Source organism: Alligator sinensis, unplaced genomic scaffold (genome assembly GCF_000455745.1).
Source record: "Alligator sinensis unplaced genomic scaffold, ASM45574v1 scaffold574_1, whole genome shotgun sequence".
In the NCBI taxonomy this organism is placed as follows: domain Eukaryota; kingdom Metazoa; phylum Chordata; order Crocodylia; family Alligatoridae; genus Alligator; species Alligator sinensis.
The window spans coordinates 66,592-73,301 of NW_005842106.1; positions in this window are offsets into that span (position 1 = coordinate 66,592).

Genomic DNA, 6,710 nt, shown 5'->3' on the forward strand with positions numbered 1-6,710 from the left:
GGTGGGGGGGCATTTTGTCTGTTGCTGGCTTTATGGTCTTTGCTCGAGCAAATAAACAGCTGTCTTTCTTTACCCGCGTTGTCTGTCAATCAAATTACAGCTAGACAACGAACCTTAGGGAGGTTTCTCCCACCACAAATGGGGCCATGCAGAAAAGTTGCTTGCTGCTACAAGCTCTGTGCTGCCCTGGCAATGCATCCCCTGTGCGTGCAGCACCAACAGTGGAAGCAGCAAGGAGGAGCACAGCCCCATGTTGAAGCATGTGCAAATGATGCATTGCCAGGGCAGCGCAGAGTTCATAGTGCTGGATCACACCCAATGAGCTGTGGAGGCCCTGCGGGAGGGTAGCAGAGCAGCGTGTCCAAGCCTTGTCCACAGATCTGGGGGGCATGGGTCCCCTCTGCCCCCGTGGAGTGTGCGCAGTGGTGGGGAGCCACCCCACCTCCTCCCTGAGCTCTCAGAAGGCAGCCAGCATGCAGGGATTCGGGCTCTGCTCCACTGCAGCAGCTGCTGCCTCCTGCCAGGGGTAAGGGGATGCAGACCCAGGTCCCTAGCTCTGTAGCTCTGGGAGCAGGGGCTGTGGGTGGGAGGTAAGGGGCACCAGCAGGGCCAGGGGAGCTGTAAGGGCCTTTCATTTTAACCACAGATTTTGGGGGGGTTTTATCAGAGAATTAGCTATTTTTTTAATTAGAGAAAACCAGGACCCTGGTCATCATCATCCTTTCCCACTTGGGGACTCATGGAAGCACCTTAGAGCTGGAACATTAGGCAACAGGAGGGCCAAGCTCAGGCTATTAGTTTTTCTTTACACAAATAGCAAAGCATGAGGTTTTGATGTGATGAGATTAAGGAAAATTACAGACAAAGAAAGGATGCATATAATTCTCCAAAGTAGAGAGAGAGAGAGTACTCAGTCTCTGGAACTGACCATAGTTCATAGTTCATGCTCAGCAGCATATTAAAAGGAGTAGCCATCAAGCAGACTCTTTTCAATATCCTCCCAGTGTTTACATAGATAATTTACCACAGTGGGGGATAATCATATTCTACAATACCACCTCTTTCTAATCCTCTTTCCCCCCCAGATGTGCAAATTTTCCCTCTAAGTCACCAGGAACATAGAAAATGTGTACAGAAATGACCAACTAGTTTGTGCATGGGAAGGTAGGGTCCACTTCCGGTAAGATGATATGAATTAAGACTCCTAGCCACAGGGGTTTCCTAGAATAAAGTATTGTTTGGACCTAAGCTTATACAAGTTTATTGCTTTTGCGAGTTGCACAGTGCAAACATGATATCTACTTCTATTGTTGCTGCTGCCACTTAGCAGTTAATGGAGCAAAGGTGCCAAAATCATGCTTGATAATGTAACCCTTCTGCCAGGCACTGTTGGCAACAAAAAAAGTCTGGGTTTACATTTTGGGGTACTTCATAAATTATACCAGTGGCTCAAGCCCCCACCCAGAAATCTGGGAACACTGAATTTGCTGGGGCATCCCATATAAACAAAAAAGTTCCCCTCCTCACAAGCAATGTAAACATAAACACCCATGTTTATTGCAGAGACTAAAACAAAACAAAAGAAAACATTAGGTATAATTTAAAAACACAATTAACTACAAAGTCTATAGGTGGCACCCTCTTGGCAGGGCTTCACCCATACCCAGGCAGTCTAGGACATGGGGCTCCCCAACAGGTAGTTCCAAGGGCCTGTAACCGTATACCTGTCCTTCAACAATGGGCTGGAGAGGGGGGCCCACACAAGAGTCTTATGAGCTGCTCCTTGGGTTCACTGTGCCACAGGGAGTTGCTTGAGAGCATGCGTCCTTCTGAGTTGCAACGAGCTCCATTGCTCCTGGAGAAATGGTAGAGTGCTGACTGGTGCAGTGCAGTGTGACTGTGGCTCCAGCCAGCATGCATGTACCACAACACTTCTGGGCTGGATTATATGGCCTGCTGAAGTGAAACTCCAGGACAAACTGCAAAAGGAGCCAGGTTGATTAATGGCTATAGCCAGTCCAGCCACACAGCTTGACTGGAGCAAAGGACCATCAAAAGAAACAAAGGGGAAAAGCCAGGCCTACTATCTAGGCCTGAGCTGCAGGTAGTCTGGGTCACAGCTCTGCAGGGAGCAGAAAGTTGCAAGCCTTAACCCCAGCCCAAAGCTGGCAGGATCAGAAACTCTCAGGTTTCAACCCTGTTTAAGACTGCCAAGCCTAATTCCTGGCCAGTATACACAAGGAACCAATACCCTAATTCCTTAAAACCTCAAAAAAAGGGGAAGAAGAAGAGGAGAGAGCAGTTCCCAGACACTGAGACAACTCTCCCTCTTCCTCTCCTCAACCCGAGTTTTTCCCTTTTTGCTCTCTGCAAATTCCTTCTCCCTTGAAGGAGACTTCACTTCTCAGCAGGCCCTAGCAGCTTCTCCTACCCAAACCAGCCTGGCTCACTTTATACCCCTCTGCATGACATCACCCTGGCTTTGTCCAGTCAGACTGGAGTGTAGCACTCCCTTTCTCCGAACCAGTCTGCCTGAAGAATTCTTTGCTTCCTCTGGCCAATAAGGCCAGAGGGTTTTACATATTTTTCCCAGATAGGCTAGGGACAGACCTTCAACAAGCCTGAGCTTGAATTGATTCAATGTTTGCAGATTAGTCTAATCTGGCTAGGCTAAATCAGTTTTGTAACCTGACAGACATCCCAGAAATGCAGGCACATGCCTGCAGTGGCTCAGGCTAGAAGCCAGGGGATGCTAGAGCAGCCCTTCCTTCCCTTATATAGGTCAGAGCTGGGGGGCGCGTGGCTAGGCCAGGCCAGAACACCACAATTAGGGAGGGATCCCCTCCCTTGATAACAGAGTATTTATCAGCTCCGTTATCAGCATTTAACACCCCATCAGAAAACAAAGCCTTGCTCATTACAAGCTCTTCTTAAACAGCTTTTTCCAGAGGAAAATGTATACCAACCTCTGGCTTCTTTACTGTTTGTTCTATCCACATAAAAAACACACACACAAAAACACAATACACAACCCAAGTGTGTGTGGGGGGGTTACATAATATGTGGTCATGTAACTGCTTTCCTGGATATTTACATAATCAAGGAGTAAAAGAAGAATCATAAACCGTAACAGTGGAAATATTATAAATTGCAAAAATGTGTGTATATAAAAGAGATTAATAGTGCTGCATTGCTAATCTGGTATTACAGTGCTAGTTACAAGACAAGACATGTTAATTTAGGGCCAACACTGCTATCTGAGATCACGTAGCAGTTGCTGTCACTATGCTTTGGTTAACTTTATTTCTGTGAATGTTTGTTAAATCTGTTTCTGGATTTTTCCCCTTCTTTTCAGTAGTGCCATCTTTCAAATAACACACTGATTGCTTCTCAGTGTAGTGAAGCAAGACCTGATTATACAGACAGCCAACTCTGCTGATGTGCTACTTTAATACAATGCCATATGATATTCATTCATTTGATATATTAGATGGTAGAGTAAATCAACAAAGCAAAGCATTCCCATCCTTTCATAAAAATGATGTTTCAGTGGTGAGGGTGAAAGTGTAAAAGTGTAAAAGCTTGGTCTGTGGCACTGCCAAAATTCTCTTTGGTGCTGACTATTTCACTTTAAGAAAATGTTAAATATAGATCATTCAAAATCAAATAGATCCATTAAAAATGAAGATGGAAGTGAACACATTCAGGCTCCAAAAGTGTATAAGCTGCTGGTATGCTTTCAAATACATCTTTTAAAAAGGAATGTATTATTATATATATTTAATATTGCTTTATAAACATTTATCCCCACAGCAAGTACCTACAAGTTAGAAGTGGACACTTCAGTGACACACACATTCAAAACAGTGGCTTGAAAAAATGAATTCCAAAATTCACCATAAAGCAAATATTAGAAGAAAGGCATCAAACTGCATGATTCTAGCAGAATGGTGCAGACGGAACAGGTTCCATAGCCAAAGACCCTCCCTGGAATTCGCCCTTCCACAAGTCCTAACAAGTGCAATGACAACTGCAAAACCAAATGACTCATCCCAGTTATAATGATCCATTGCTCCTGGAGAAATGGTAGAGTGCTGACTGGTGCAGTGCAGTGTGACTGTGGCTCCAGCCAGCATGCATGTACCACAACACTTCTGGGCTGGATTATATGGCCTGCTGAAGTGAAACTCCAGGACAAACTGCAAAAGGAGCCAGGTTGATTAATGGCTATAGCCAGTCCAGCCACACAGCTTGACTGGAGCAAAGGACCATCAAAAGAAACAAAGGGGAAAAGCCAGGCCTACTATCTAGGCCTGAGCTGCAGGTAGTCTGGGTCACAGCTCTGCAGGGAGCAGAAAGTTGCAAGCCTTAACCCCAGCCCAAAGCTGGCAGGATCAGAAACTCTCAGGTTTCAACCCTGTTTAAGACTGCCAAGCCTAATTCCTGGCCAGTATACACAAGGAACCAATACCCTAATTCCTTAAAACCTCAAAAAAAGGGGAAGAAGAAGAGGAGAGAGCAGTTCCCAGACACTGAGACAACTCTCCCTCTTCCTCTCCTCAACCCGAGTTTTTCCCTTTTTGCTCTCTGCAAATTCCTTCTCCCTTGAAGGAGACTTCACTTCTCAGCAGGCCCTAGCAGCTTCTCCTCCCCAAACCAGCCTGGCTCACTTTATACCCCTCTGCATGACATCACCCTGGCTTTGTCCAGTCAGACTGGAGTGTAGCACTCCCTTTCTCCGAACCAGTCTGCCTGAAGAATTCTTTGCTTCCTCTGGCCAATAAGGCCAGAGGGTTTTACATATTTTTCCCAGATAGGCTAGGGACAGACCTTCAACAAGCCTGAGCTTGAATTGATTCAATGTTTGCAGATTAGTCTAATCTGGCTAGGCTAAATCAGTTTTGTAACCTGACAGACATCCCAGAAATGCAGGCACATGCCTGCAGTGGCTCAGGCTAGAAGCCAGGGGATGCTAGAGCAGCCCTTCCTTCCCTTATATAGGTCAGAGCTGGGGGGCGCGTGGCTAGGCCAGGCCAGAACACCACAATTAGGGAGGGATCCCCTCCCTTGATAACAGAGTATTTATCAGCTCCGTTATCAGCATTTAACACCCCATCAGAAAACAAAGCCTTGCTCATTACAAGCTCTTCTTAAACAGCTTTTTCCAGAGGAAAATGTATACCAACCTCTGGCTTCTTTACTGTTTGTTCTATCCACATAAAAAACACACACACAAAAACACAATACACAACCCAAGTGTGTGTGGGGGGGTTACATAATATGTGGTCATGTAACTGCTTTCCTGGATATTTACATAATCAAGGAGTAAAAGAAGAATCATAAACCGTAACAGTGGAAATATTATAAATTGCAAAAATGTGTGTATATAAAAGAGATTAATAGTGCTGCATTGCTAATCTGGTATTACAGTGCTAGTTACAAGACAAGACATGTTAATTTAGGGCCAACACTGCTATCTGAGATCACGTAGCAGTTGCTGTCACTATGCTTTGGTTAACTTTATTTCTGTGAATGTTTGTTAAATCTGTTTCTGGATTTTTCCCCTTCTTTTCAGTAGTGCCATCTTTCAAATAACACACTGATTGCTTCTCAGTGTAGTGAAGCAAGACCTGATTATACAGACAGCCAACTCTGCTGATGTGCTACTTTAATACAATGCCATATGATATTCATTCATTTGATATATTAGATGGTAGAGTAAATCAACAAAGCAAAGCATTCCCATCCTTTCATAAAAATGATGTTTCAGTGGTGAGGGTGAAAGTGTAAAAGTGTAAAAGCTTGGTCTGTGGCACTGCCAAAATTCTCTTTGGTGCTGACTATTTCACTTTAAGAAAATGTTAAATATAGATCATTCAAAATCAAATAGATCCATTAAAAATGAAGATGGAAGTGAACACATTCAGGCTCCAAAAGTGTATAAGCTGCTGGTATGCTTTCAAATACATCTTTTAAAAAGGAATGTATTATTATATATATTTAATATTGCTTTATAAACATTTATCCCCACAGCAAGTACCTACAAGTTAGAAGTGGACACTTCAGTGACACACACATTCAAAACAGTGGCTTGAAAAAATGAATTCCAAAATTCACCATAAAGCAAATATTAGAAGAAAGGCATCAAACTGCATGATTCTAGCAGAATGGTGCAGACGGAACAGGTTCCATAGCCAAAGACCCTCCCTGGAATTCGCCCTTCCACAAGTCCTAACAAGTGCAATGACAACTGCAAAACCAAATGACTCATCCCAGTTATAATGATCTGACAGGACATAAAGGAGGGGCAGTGACTCAGGTATTTGGGTCCTGGATTAGTAAGGGCTTTAAGAGCCACTCCTATCTGGAGATAGTAACCATCCTACAGGGATAGCTGTGACTCTATTGATCTTTATGCCTCATGTTGTTGCTGGCTGGGTCATCCTGAGCAAAGGGAAGTGATATGCATCTAATATGGATTTTTTCCACAAAGATATACATACAGAAAGCTCCAGGATTTGCAGAGGAGAGAATTGCAGAAAGCAACCACAAGACCCTGGCATTGAAATTCACTTTGTTCCTTCTCTATGCTACTCCAGCAGAAGGGACACTGTCCTACCCAAGCTAGGCGTTTGAAACTGTTGGGACAGTGTACCTTCATGTAGAAAATATCCCTTTATATATATCCCTTGATACTTAAAAGCAGGAAT